This window comes from Gorilla gorilla, chromosome 11 (genome assembly GCF_029281585.2).
Source record: "Gorilla gorilla gorilla isolate KB3781 chromosome 11, NHGRI_mGorGor1-v2.1_pri, whole genome shotgun sequence".
In the NCBI taxonomy this organism is placed as follows: domain Eukaryota; kingdom Metazoa; phylum Chordata; class Mammalia; order Primates; family Hominidae; genus Gorilla; species Gorilla gorilla.
The window spans coordinates 34,154,747-34,169,484 of NC_073235.2; the positions used below are offsets into that span (position 1 = coordinate 34,154,747).

At 36.8% G+C, this 14,738-nt stretch overlaps 1 non-coding gene and 1 pseudogene across 1 annotated transcript; both read right to left on the bottom strand.

Moving 5' to 3' along the window:
• LOC101153287 (putative ankyrin repeat domain-containing protein 20A2) overlaps nt 1–14,738 on the bottom strand; it is a 49,904-nt pseudogene that overhangs the window by 25,743 nt on the left and 9,423 nt on the right.
• Nucleotides 12,397–12,503, bottom strand: LOC115933813 (U6 spliceosomal RNA). Its single transcript, XR_004069667.1, has one exon. It is a non-coding gene; the product is annotated as a U6 spliceosomal RNA (small nuclear RNA).

The following is a 14,738-nucleotide window of genomic DNA, read 5'->3' on the forward strand; positions in this document are numbered from 1 at the left end:
ATATTGTAACCCTCTTTGCTACCAATGACCTATTTCTATTTTATTTCCTTTTTAATTATGGCAGAATTTCTCAACATAACATATCAAAACTTATGCACACTTTAATATTAAAAATAATACAATGTAAGCAATATTTTAAAAACAGTATTTAATTATTAGATACATTAGGTTTATTATATTACTTATAATATTCCATTATATAAAAATTCATTTGTCTATTTATTCAGATTAAACAACTATTAAAGCTGAATGTCTCATGCCTGCAACCCCAGCACTTTGAGAGGCTGAGGCGAGCAGAACACTTGAGCCCAACAGTTAAAGACCAGCCTGGGCAACAAGGCAAAACCCTGTCTCTACGAAACTCAGCCGAGCATGGAGACACAGGTCTATGGTGACATAGCTCTATTGTTTCAACTTCTTGGATTGCTGAGGTGTGAGGATCACCTGAGCCCAGGAAATGGAGATCGGAGTGAGCCAAGATCTCACCAGTGCCCTCCAGCCCAGGTGACAGAGTGAAACCCCATCCCAAAAAACAACAAGTAAAATGCTTCTTACATGGAAGACTGTATTCTAGGTACTCCAGGATACATACAAATATGTTTACTGACCTCCAGTAGCTTATGGTATGCAGGAGCTTCCAATGATTATTTAAACAACTAAACAGAAAACCTTCTGACATTCAAAATTTCAGAATATGATATAAGGACTTTGAGTGGTTATTTTATTTTATTTTATTTTATTTTTTAAGATATAGTCTTGCTCTGTCACCCAGGCTGCAGTGCAATAGTGCTATCTTGGCTCACTGCAACCTCCACCTCCTGAGTTCAAGCGATTCTCCTGCCTTGGCCTCCTGAGCAGCTGGGATTACAAGCATGCACCATCATGCCTGGTTAATTTTTGTGCTTTTTATTTTTTTTTTACAGACAGGGTTTCACCATGTTGGCCAGGCTGATCTTGAACTCCTGATCTCAGGTGATCTACCCACCTCAGCCTCCAAAAGTGCTGGGTTGGCCAAGTAAATATTTTAAATAAACTACAATGACAAAATTATGATGATAAAGTCCTACCATATTGGTATTAAGAGTCTCTGCATCTAGAACTGGTTATTTGCAGCAAAATACATGTTATTCAATTAGATGAAGTGTTTTATATAAACTCTTCATGGACAACTCATAAACCACACAAAAATCCCTTTGCAATACAAATCTTGAGAACATAAATTTAAATTTCTACATTTCCACAATTTATATTTTTCAATCAGATACAATATTGCCCAGGCTGTTCTCAAACTCCTGGGTTCAAGCAATCTTCCTGCCTCAAACTCCCAAGTAGCAGGGACTACAGGGGTAGACCACCAAACTCAGCTATTTTTCTACAATTTTTAATATTTTTTAGTCTCACTACAGAACCAATAATATAAGTAGAGAAACAATTTCTCCTAAAAACTATATCACGCCAAAATAATAAGTTTCCAAGAACAAAAGCTATATGCTATGTGCTGAACATTTTTGCCACTAAAAATTACCAGGAAGATTCCATGATTACTGCAAATAATTTGATCCATTGAAGATTTATACAAGCATAAATATTAAGAAAGTCACACTTGTATGATTTAAAAGTCAAAGTATTAGTATTTATCCAAATAAACCTTAACCAAATTTCATATTTCCTCTATTGGAGAAAGCATTTCCTAATGTGATTTTCCTGCAACTACTTATTTTCCAGTTCATTTATTTTTCAGCTCCCACCCTGTCACAGTACTTATCAATCTCTGTTAGTTACCAAAGTTAAACACATTTTTTGAATCAACTAGCCATATGTATGTTTTTCTCTGAGCAACTTTCCATTACCACCATAAAACAATTATAGGTGAACCACTGCTAAATTTGAAAAGTAAACACTTGCAAAACTACATTCAGAGTGAGAAAATTAATTTTACAAGAGACCACTTTACCTTACTAGCAGCACTCAAGTCTTCATCATCCAATGTAGGCAATGAATCCACACACACTTCATGCAAAATGCTTGAGAGCAAAAATACACAATGAAAATGAGCAAGTTGATTTCTTTACAATTTTTTTAACTGCCGGTTTATATCCAGCTTCCCCCTCAAAAAAAGGAAAACATAATCTGGGGAAAGGTCAGTGATCTATATATTAAATTATGATTCTTGATATAATTAAAATATGTCCTCTGTTCTAAAAATAGATTCTATTTACCTACTTCTGCCTCCACCTCTCTAAATCTATAAAATATTCAGTGAAAACTAACCTTGAGCTTTATAACAAATAGTGACGTCAATACATTGGCAGAGCCTGACAATACTTTGCCCTCACAAATTGTCTGTCCTGAAGCTGAACTTAAAATTCAATTAGTGGATGACATAAATTTTGTTATCTAAACTGGAAGAAAACTGATGACCTAAAACAAGTTAGAAAGATCCACTGTCTCTTTTCCATGATCTGTCTCTGGATAAAAGACAAATCTGCATCACTTCAAAATGGCAGTCTTGATTCCTCAGCATGGATCCAACTTAGGAAGGTCCTATTGCTTTCCTTTGCCCTAAATTGGTACAGGAAAGCCCCTACAATATTTGAAATGTATGAAAGCCAAATGTACAGAAGTCAAATAACAAAGGTGTATGTTCTTATTGAGAATACTTTCCCCAGAAAGATTAAAATATTAACAATTATAAAATCACATTATTTTCACTCTATAGGTCCTACCTTATTCAGGTCCACATAAACTAGCAAGCCCTTAAAAATTTTCATAGGCGCTCAGACACCCAAGGAGAGAGACTGCCAGAAAAAAACAGAGTCCTCATTGTTGTACCTCTATTTCCCTAAGTATTATCTAAGCATCTTTCTTCCTATGGGCTCCCACTTCCAGATTCCACTTCTGCAGGGCTCCACAGAAGTCTCCAATCTTCAAATCTTCAGTCTATGAAACCACAGATTCCTGAAAGGATGGCCTCAAATGACCAGGAGTAGGAGCTCTCTATATCCCTGCTCTTGAAAAACAAGCTAACTGGAGTCTCCATCACCTGCCCCCAGCTATACACACTACCAACTACACAACTGAACTCCATGACTGATTTGCCAGCTAATCATGCCCCTGACCCAGCCCACATGGACATGGGAAGGACATCAGTGAACTGGGAAAACAGGCAGAGGTGAGGAGACACCTGCCCTGTGCCACATGTCTATGTAGTTCAGCAATTTCCATCCCCTTAGTACTCCAGGGGCTCTAAGCCACCCCTTTGTAAGTCAGGATGGAAGTAGATGACACCTCATTTGTATCTGCTGTAGACACTCCTCCCAGTGTCTCAAAATGTTTTAAAAATCTTCAAGTTTGTCAGTCATTGATTTAAAAAAAAGCAGCAAACTTTTTAGAGCTCCCTTGAACCTTCTATTTTAAAGTGCCTTTGTAGATAATTCCCAATATTTTGTGTCCTTCATTTTTATAATTTATCTTTATCAAACTTGTCATAAACCCCAATACTTTGATCTCTTATAGAAGAGTCCGTACTCCTATCCAATCCAGTGCTGTTTATCTTCAAATTTGGACTTCCCCTGCTCATTCCATTCTTATCTACTTCCATTATGTTCACCAGCTAATTCCATTCTCATTCTATCTACAGACTCACTCCCATTTGTATTATTAAGACACATGTCAATAGTATACAAAAAGAAGCAAGAGTACTGGGCTTTAACATGAGTTCAAATCTCATTTCTGCCAATTCCTGTGTCTAAAAAAAAGCATCCTAATCTCTTTGAGCCTCACATTCTCTATCTAGAGAATCACTTGACCAGAATGTTTAACACAGGTAAAAATAATAGAAAGTATTTTAATTCATTCCAAGATTCCTTAAAATCCTGTAATTCTATGTCCTCTTGATTCTGTCTATAGAAAAACTTGGAATACATAGGCAGCAGAGTTTGAAAAAATAATAGAACAAAAGAAACACCAAGAAAATCAGAGAAGAAAGTTTTTAAAAATCAAGACAAGATTATACAAAAGTCATGGGAAAAGCAACAAGACTAAAAAATGTATTATGGAAGTAAGCAGAAATGCTTGCCTAAATGGAAAACCAAACTGGGAAGTCAAATAATTTGTCTCTAAGACTTGCCTAAACTTGCTTTGGTAAAAGTTACAGTCCTATGGCCAAAGCTAAGTCAGATCTGCCCTAGAGACTTTGATGTTAAAAATAAGATACTGGCTGCCACTGAAATTGTCAAATTTATTAGGACTAACCACATTCTAGCAATAAACTTGAATGAGAGCTCAAGGTATTTAAACTATCATTAACTTAGACATTAATCAGATTAATGAATCTGATTAATCTGATTCAGACCTATACCTTGATCCAAGGGCTGCACAGATATCTATCAATCTATGCTGAGGAGCAAGAGAAAGGATTTGGAAGGCAGGCAGGCTGATGGTCAAACTGTAGGCCAGCTACTTTGTTAACTATGGGATCATGAGGCAATTAATCAGCTCTAATCCATAGTTGTTTATTTAATAGTAGGTTATAGGAACACAGATGTTATGATGGCTTTATGAGATGATAAATGCATAGAACATATTAAGATGTCTAGCCAAGAATACAACACTCAATAGATATTAGTTTCTTCCATCTATATTTTCTTAGTTAACACAATTTTTTAAATCTGTGAAATCTTACCTGACTGCAGATTCATCAGAAATTCCAACATCTATTAAAGAAAAAGGTAAAATGCATTTTAAATCAACAATAAATGTACAGAATATTAAAAGCATAAGAATGCACAGTGATGCATGCCTCTAATCCAAACTACTTGAGAGGATGAGGCAGGAGGATCACTTGAGGAGCCCAGAAGTTTGAGACCAACTTGGGAAACATAGTAAGACTCTACCTTCATAAAAAAATTGTGTACACTTGTGTGTATGCTTTAGATCCTGTTTTTTTGTTGTTGTTGTTTTTGTTTTGGTTTGGTTTGGTTTTTTAAAGCATAAGACTGATGCTTTGTCACAAAGCATTCCTTTGGGAGCATGCCTGGGACCTTATTAGAATTAACATTCATCATACTTATTGGTAGGTAATTAATGCAGTAAGAACTCTTCCCTTTGTATTTATTAGATGCAAAGAAGAATAAATTTATTAAAATTTGGTATCTACAAGTGAACTGCTGTATACAAGTCATCCTAGCCAAACCCTATGAGATTGAGTAAAAATGGTATTGTTAGCAGAACAGGTGTGATAAGTCAACAGTGTCAAAGAGCATGATTTCTGGAACAAAATATGAGGGGCCATTAAAACAGAGTATACAATAGTACCCCTTATCCACTATATGCGCAGAAAGACATACTTGACAAGTTTTTCTCTGCTGTCACACCACAGCAACAATCATCAACAAAGAAGGCTTCTGTGACCAAATGTGTGGAGAGTTTTTCCCCACCAACAAGTAAGCAATCATTCCTGCTGATGACACAATTCAATTCTCACAACCTATCTACAGATAACATCAGATTTAATTTAATTTATAAATTAAAATTTATCATAGATATGTATGTATAGGGAAAAACAGTTTGTGATTCAGTACTATTCATGGTTTCATGCATCCACTGGGGGTCTTGGAATGTATCTCCCACAGTTAAGGGGGAGCTACTGCACTTATTTTGTTATAACACAATACAGCCTCTCTAGTTCTTCAGTTCAAACTGTTTAGTTTAGAATAAAACACGCTATCACCAGAAACCAGCAAAACATAGGACTCAGACCAGAAACAAGAATCCTTGCAAATACTTTCCAGCCACCAGCGGAGAAGACCTCAAGAGAGATCAGTGTGTTACTCTGGCTAATACTCTTCTGGGGAAAGTGCTGGGTGGTTTCTTTAGTTGTAGCTATTTGCTCTGGCCTACGTATAACAAGGCCCAAATTCACCTGTCATTTTACTTCCCACAGAAAGAACCACTGGAAAGATTACTCCTTTAAGAGCTTATCCACATTCAGAGAGAGGCTGAAGAAACACTGGGGAGGTGTGGCAGGCTGCCGGGCAGTATTATCTGATGTGAAAAAATATATAGAAAGAAAACTATCAATGCCCTTTTACTATCAGAATGTTCTAATGCTTGCCCTTCTCCCTAGTGGGAGAAAAAAAATTTTCACCTCACATAAAGCAAAACTCCCTTGTCATCCCTCACGACAGAATCTAGTTGTAGGTGAATCGTGTCATCATAATACAGGCTGTTGTCAACCTCATCCCTCAAATGAAGAGGATCAGTGAGGAACTTATATATTTACCTAATAGCATTCACTGCCTGGTCTTATTTCCAACTGAAGATAAGTATGAAAGACTTTGTGATTCCAGTTTTATAAAGTACAACCCTTTGCACTTGTCCCCTTCCATTGCTAGAGAGCTTATCTGGACCCACCTCACAGAGCAAGATGCTCCAGGTTGTGCTGTGTGGTATGGCGTGGTGTCCTTTTCCTCAACCCTTTCTATTATGTGCCACATATGTATACAAATCATGTTTTCTAAGTATGTAAAGCATATCTCATCAGAATATACCATTCTTTACAATGATAAAGAAGCAAAAGAAAAACAAAAGGACAAAGAACATCTTAAATGACTACATTCAACTGCCATGGAGCTTTAATTTTTTAACTATTCAAAAAGATATCCACTCTTCTTATTCCAACTATATGACTCTTCTGAAAAAAGTAAAACTATGAAGACAGAGTAAACATCAATGGTTGCCACGAGTTGCTAGGGAGAAAGGGAGAGATGAACAGGCATAGCATAGAGAATTTTTAGGGCAGTGAAACTGTTCTGTCAATAATATTACAGTAATAGATACATGTCATGTCATTATACATTTGTTCAAATTGACAGAATGTACAGCATCAAAAGTGAAGCCTGATGTAAACTATGAACTTCGAGTGATTATAACGTGTCAATGTAAGTTCATCAGTTGTAACAAATGTACCACTCTCTGGTGTAAAATACTAATAATGGGGGAGGCTATGCATGTGTGGGAGGCATGGGATATATGAGAAATCTCTGTACCTTCCTCTCAATTTTGCTGTGAACCTAAAACTGCTCTAAGAAATAAGGTTATTGATTTAAAAAATATATTCAGCTGGGCTCAGTGGCTCATGCCTGTAATCTCAGCACTTTGGGAGGCAAAGGTGGGTGGATCACCTGAGGTCAGGAGTTCAAGAACAGCCTGGCCAACATGGCAAAACCTCATCTCTAATAAAAATACAAAAATTAGCTGGGCATGGTGGCTGGCACCTGTAATTTCAGCTACTCAGGAGGCCAAGGCAGGAGAATCGCTTGAGCCTGGAAGGCAGAGGTTGCAGTTAACCAAGATCACACCACTGCACTGCAGCCTGGGAGACAGAGTGAGACTCCATCTCAAAAAACAAAAAAGATATTCACTGTCTATGCATCCCAGGATCTCCAGAACAACAATTAAAATAAATAAGTAAAAAAGATGGCTGGGGGCAGTGGCTCATGCCTGTAATCCCAGCACTTTGAGAGGCCGAGGTGGGTGGATCACCTGAGGTCAGGAGTTCGAGACCAGCCTGACTAACATGGTGAAACCTCATCTCTACTAAATACAAAAAATTAGCCGGGCATGATGGTGCATGCCTGTAGTTCCAGGTACCTGGGAGGCTGAGGCAGGAGAATCATTTGAACCTGGGAGGTGGAGGTTGCGATGAGCCAAGATTGTGTCATTGCACTGCAGCCTGGTCAACAAGAGCAAAACTCTGTCTCAAAAAAAATAAGTAAATAAAATAAAAAATAAAGATATTCACTGAACCTGTTGCTATGATATATTTAAGCAAGTCAGGGTGACCCTAAAAATTAGAGATCATTGAAGACCAAAGTAACAACATGTGGTCATTATTTCTCAAATTGAAGTATATAAAATATATAAAATAAATAAATTTAATTGCATGCTTAGGTAAGAAAATATTGATAAAAATGATTGAATATTTTATCTTATTTCATAATTCTAAGCAGGGATTTAGCACAATATGAAAACTAGGTTATTCATGTAATCAAAATAAAAGACAATTTTTATTCTAATTTTAACTCAGAAATTATTTTGCTTATTTAACAATTTTACTGAAAGGTAAATGAGATAAATAGGACAGATTATAATTACCTAACATTGCTATGGTAACTTATGTACAAATAGCTGTTCGTCACCGAAAGTCAAAAAAGTAACCAGCACTGCAACTTAAGATGGATCATACAACAGAAATTAGTACCAAGTTACCTTATCTTATAATATTATGTTATTAAAATAAAATTTTAAAACAACACCAAAAATTAAGTTGGGGCTATACAAAGTGTGCAGAAAAGATTTCATATAACAGGCAAGAGACTGCCATCCTTAGAAAGGCCTGCATGCAAGGCTGGCCCTTGGCTGGTGTTTAGGAAATTGGAATTGGGAGGGTTTCCACCATTCCCTGAGAAGATTGGCTCACTGTATCTAAAGTGTTTGTAGAAACAGTGTGTTTTCTCTGAACAGCTGCTTTCCTTGTAAGAGTCTGGAATTTGGGTACATGAGAGGGAGAGTAACCTCCATAGAAAAACTTGGGCACTTAGTCTCTAATGAGACTCTGGTACTGGTAGACATCGCTGCACATATGTTGTCAAAATGTGAGCCTGGGAGAATTAAGCAGATCCTGGGAACTCCACAGGACAGAACTCGTGGAGGCTTGTGCCTCGTTTCCTCCAGAATTGACCACATGCACTTTTTCCTTTACTAATTTCGCTTGTCCCCTTTCTTGTTATCAATTAAAGATCTGAGTATGACTATTTGCTGAGTCCTGCGAGTCCTTCTAATGAACCAACAAACCTGGGGTGGTCTTGGGAAATCTTGACACAAATGCATTGTGTAAGATTTGTATTAAGTTGATATGATATATGTAACTGTAATCAGATGGTTATTTCACAGTATAACTTTCCCTAATCTGTTTTTCTTTTCTTTTTTGCCCTTGATATTTGACTTGGAGATTCTTGTATTTCTATATCTATCCAATTGAATAAAACCATAAAAGGAATAAATGAAACAATAATGTCAGAAAATAATGTGAAATAAGCAGCAATCCTCTTTTAACCAAACAAAAAATAGAGAATCTGGGTGATTGACAATATGTTCTACAATATGAATATTTTTAGAAAAAAAATGAAAAAATAGTCAATTTTCTGCAACTCAACTGGGCTTCATTCCTTTTTATAATAATTGTGCAGGCCAGGTGCAGTGGCTCACACTTGTAAATCTGAGCATTTTGGGAGGTTGAGGCAGGAGGATCACTTGAGCCCAGAAGTTCCAGACCAGCCTCGGCAATATAGTGACACCTCACCTATTAAACAAACAAATAAACAAACAAACACCCTTAAAAAGAAAATTAGCCAAGTGTGGTAGTGGTTGCCTGTAGTCCCAGCTACTTGGGAGGCTAAAGTGAAAGGATCATTTAAGTACAGGAAGCAGAAGTTGCAGTGAGCCAAGATGGCACCACTGCATGCCAGTACTGGAAACAGAGGGAGACCCTGTATCAAAAATAAATAAACAAATAAATAATTGTGTATCAGGCCAGATGTAACCACACAAAACTGTAGTCCCAGCTACTTAGGAGGATGAGGTAGGAGGACTGCTTGAGCCCAGGAGTTCAAGGCTACAGTGAGCTATGATTGCACCAATGAATAGACACTGTATTATAGCCCAGGCAACATAGAGAGACCCCATCTCCTATGATAATAATAATTGATTAATTGTGCATCATTCAAGTAAATTGTATAACTGGAGAAAAACCTATGACTATTGAGTATACTATTATAGTCTACTACTGACCATAGAGTTCCCGTTTACTTGCTTCTAATCTTTTTCTTCATTTCTTATAACACTAAAAACATGATTTAAACCCATTAAAGGCAGTTCATTGCAAAACAAGTCAAAAAGTCAAAAGAATTGCATCCAAACCGTAGGATGTGTTATCCACCGCTCTCTGTGAACAGTTGGATTTGGTCCTTAAGAATCAGCAGGACTTTCAACTTTGTGTCTGTGTGCACACGTGTGTGCACATGTGCGTGTATGTATGTGTACATATGTAAACTATGACAGATAAAATCATTTTGCTTGTGTAAGAATATGTAATACAACTTGTGCTTCTCACAAAGGAATTGCTTTTCCATCTTCTGTGCTCAGTAGCTATCTTAAAAAAATAATCTCCTATTTGTATGGGTACCCGCTGGTTCAGTTCTACAGTTCTTATTGCCATTTATTTATGGTACCAGAAAGGGATTGCTGAGTTCCTTGTTCTAAAGATAGTTACTTTCTTAGTGACACAAATCAATATGTAATACAGTTCACCCTTGAACAGCAAGAGTTTCAACTGCAGGGATTCACTTATATGCAGATTTTCTTCTGCCTCTGCAATGCGGAGACAGCAAGATCCACCTCCCCTCTTCCTCTTCAGCCTAATCAACCTGAAGATCATAAAGACCTTTGCCAGGATCTACTAATGCTTTATGAAAAGTCAATATGTTTTTCCTGATGACTTCCTTTCTAACAGCTTCATTTCTCTGGCTTATTTTATTGTACAAACATAGTATATAATAATGCAGCACAAACAAAATAGTTGTTCATCAACCGTTTATGTTATCAGGAAGGCTTCCAGTCAATGGTGGGCTATTAGTAGCTAAGGTGAAGGAATCAAAAGTTATACTCAGATTTTCAACAGCACAGGGATCAGGGTCCCTCACCCCCACATTATTCATGTGTCAACTCTAGTTATTTGTTTACTAAATGTAAACAATTCATTATAAAAATGAAATAGAAGATCCATTTGTATAACAAGTCCAATTTGTTATAATGTGACTATAGAGGAAACATACAACATACTAACTTAAAAATCTTTTTTCTTATTTATGCAAAAATATTATGTAGGATTTTATGGATCATAATTAAATAAATGAATGTTTTTAGACAATAATGTTTGAGATTATAAATTAGCTACAACTACCTTCTTAAACAAATCTGAATTTCAAACTAAAGAAGTTAAATTTAAAAAATTAATTTACATATGTATATACATATATACACATTCAATTTACACACATTGTTAAACTGGTCTTTTTTGACTGACACTACCATAATCTTACATCTTACTTCTTATTTTCTTATCAAGAGTAGGACCACCAAGAGAAGTAAGAAATTCACTACCAGAAGCCTTACCTGGTTTGTCCTTTTTAAGTATCTTCTTTTTATATTCCAAAATTTGTTGTTGAATTCTAAGTATACAAAAGTAATAAATAAAATTGCTATTTTAATACTGAAATAAAAAATATTTACCAAACATATTAAATTCCAAAATGATTTCAGGCAATATCAGACCTAATATCAGAATTTTAAGGTCCCATACACTTCAAATTTTTAAACCTTACAAGCTTTTTAAGTTTATAATTAAAGAAGAAAAGAAAGTGAAGTACCCATAAATGGAAGCAGCACAGCTCAGTAAATTAACTCTAGTTAGCTGGATATCACGCAAAGTGTCCTGCACTCACAGTAAGTCCTCACTCTGTAACCAAAATACCTCATTCTGTAGGTATTTTGTTTTCAGACAAGTTGCTTCTCTTAGGCTCCATGGTTTCTTCTAAAAAATAAGGATTCTGCTACCTTACTTCACTAGGTTGTTTAGAAGATGTAATGAGATTACATGTTTAAATGTTCAGAGAAATAGTAAAGCAATGGAATAATTTATTCTTGAACCCTATTGCTGAAACCATTTTGGAATCCCAGATAATGCTCGGTGCGTGTTTTTCTATAAGTTCTAATATTCAAATGTTGCAGTTTTCAGAAAATGTTATTAAGTGCTAATTTTGGTTATTACTTGCATTCATTGTGGCTTGTAATTCAGGACATTTTACCTAATTCATAACTTATTACTAAATTTATATACATATATAAATTTAGTGAGCTCATCACTGAGCTCATCAATCATACCAAGGGCAGAAAACTAATAGGTGTCAAAACCTGGCTTGGACAACTACCACTCCTTCTCTACCTCCTCGAACTCTGAGCCAGCAGGTCTGTGCTTGGCTGCTGGATCTCCATGTTCCTCTCCAACTAACAGACAAGAAAAAACCCTGCTATGATTGTTTTTCAGTTCCATGAAGGAAATGCAAGTTGACATTTTCTCATTTCCAAGACATGTACTAGCAACATGTAACATCCCCTTATTACTCAGCTCTGTTCCCATTTCAGAGATCACCATACATCAATAGTTCCACAGTGATAATCACAATTTCAATATTGCGTGTCACCTGTTTTGGTTTTGCTCACACTGCTTCCTTGGAGCTACTCAACAAATAGTCAAATGGCCTTCCTGGGACTATGTAAAATATGGAATGCTTTCTGAATTTGTGTGCCATCCTTAGGCAGTAGCCATGCTTATCTGCTCTGTGTTGATCCAATTTTAAAGTATGTGCTGTTGAAATAAGTACAAAGCCCTGTTTGATACATGGATACTCATGAGTCATGGATGAAACTTAGCTCTGTTAAATCCAACTCACTTACTTCAGATTCAGAGAATTTTATTGGATGGCTTCCTGTGAGGTAGAATTTTAAAATATATTGAAAACTTGAGGAAGAGCTGCAAGTAGCCCAGGAGATTTTCATGATTATAGAGACACATTACTTGAGGGGCCAACTGCAAGCTGGTTCCCGCTACTCAGTGGAAAGATAACATGGAACATTCTATCTAACCAAAGCTGCTGCACAGGATATAAAAAAGCCTCAAGGTACACATCTGATAGCAAAAGGGAAAGGGAACTCTGATCTCTTCCTGTAACATTATTTGAACATCCCTGACTATTGAGAAAAATCCCAACTAATATTGGTTAAAGGAAAGACAAGCAAGGCTCTCAAAGGATAACATACCATGAAGGCCTAGGCAAAGTCTAGCTAAGAGGCAGGCTCCAAATAAGGTTTTTAGTGTAAGATGAGCATCAACTTGCTCAATATTTGTGTGGATAAAGCTAGGAGGCCTAGCTGCCAGAGCACGGTGCTGGGAACAATGACTGAGCACAAGTACATAAACTAATAAACACCATAGCTTTGACCTGTATATATGAATCACCATGAAAACTGAGAGGTCTGAATCAGTGAAGGCATCCTGGTGGCAAAGATCAATCAGTATCAGATTGCAGGACCGGTCACAATGACAATAATACAGCAAGTGAGGCCATGGAAACAACAGAATGATTAGAATGCCCCTTTTCCCCCTTCTTCTGACTTGTAAAGAAAGATTGCCTTCCTTGGACTTAGGAAACCCCTTAGCTTCTTGGAAAATTCAAAGAAGGAAGGCACAGGAGAGAGCCCCAGGGGACAATACAAGATTTTCTGCTAAATTGGACATTACAAGACTCAATAACTAATTAGAAAAGTCAGGCCAGTCATGGTGGCTAGCACTTTCAGAGGCCGAGGCAGGGGGATTACTTGATCTCAGGAGTTCAAGACCAGCCAGGGAAACAGAGTGAGACCTTGTCTCTACAAAAAAAAAAAAAAAAAAGGAAAGGAAAGGAAAAGAAATCAAAGATGTGGCTCTTTTTATCCCATGCATGGGGATTATACTCAGAATAAAATGAACAACATTGAGATCCCTAGGGTTAAATGTCTCAAAAATCCAGAAAAAATCTCGCACTCTACTTCTAACTAATCTAGACTTCTGCTTGATTTCTGGCTAAAAGGTAGACTAACTCATGGCTATTTCAAACTATCTGAACCAAACTATGAACTCTCACCTAATGTATATAAGATGGAGTAGTTGCAATTATTTTAAACTTCAATTTAGTATTAACTGGATTTTTAACATAAACACTTACTTTGTCAAATGATGAGAAATAGCGTAATCTTCTGCATCTCGTCCACATACGTCTTTAGCGAAGACATCAATATTTTGCTTAAGAAGGATATTGACAATACCTGGTGAGTCATAGTGTATAGCAAGCAAGAGGGCTGACCTAAAATAACAAAGAAATAACTCCACTCAAGAACTTTAATAAAGACTTTTTTAAAAAGCTAGTTCTATACACTTTACCAATTTAATATCTGCCTGTCAGTGTAGATGTAATAACCATTTGTATGTACTAGCTTGGGTCTATAAGCATCTAGGGTGCTCAAGTGTTCATCTTTGTAAATTGTCACCAAGGCTAAAAGAAAGGGACAACAGGGAAGCCTCTTGTCCCACTGGGGTAAGACATAATACAAGTTGCTAACTTATAGTCTTTTGATGGCCAAGAAACTGTGCTGAGGTCACTTATCTAAAGTAGGCAAAGATTTAGATGAAGATTCCCTCATTGCTTTCCTAGTTAAATCAGCTAGGGGTCAGATAAGAGTTATCTGCAGGCTGAAAACAACAACAACAACAATGACAATAATAATAATAACGACAATACTAGTAGTCATAAACTAGAAGTCCACACTTTAAAAATTAATAAAACTGGTCAGGTGCAGTGGTTCATGCCTGTAATCCCAGCACTTTGGGAAGCCAAGGAGAGCAGATCACGAGGTTAAGAAATCGAGACCATCCTGGCCAACATGGTGAAATCCCATCTCTACTAAAAATACAAAAATTAGCTGGGCATGGTGGCGTGCACCTATAGTCCCAGCTACTTGGGAGGCTAAGGCAGGAGAATCGCTTGAACCTGGGAGGTGGAGGATGCAGTGAGCCGAGATCA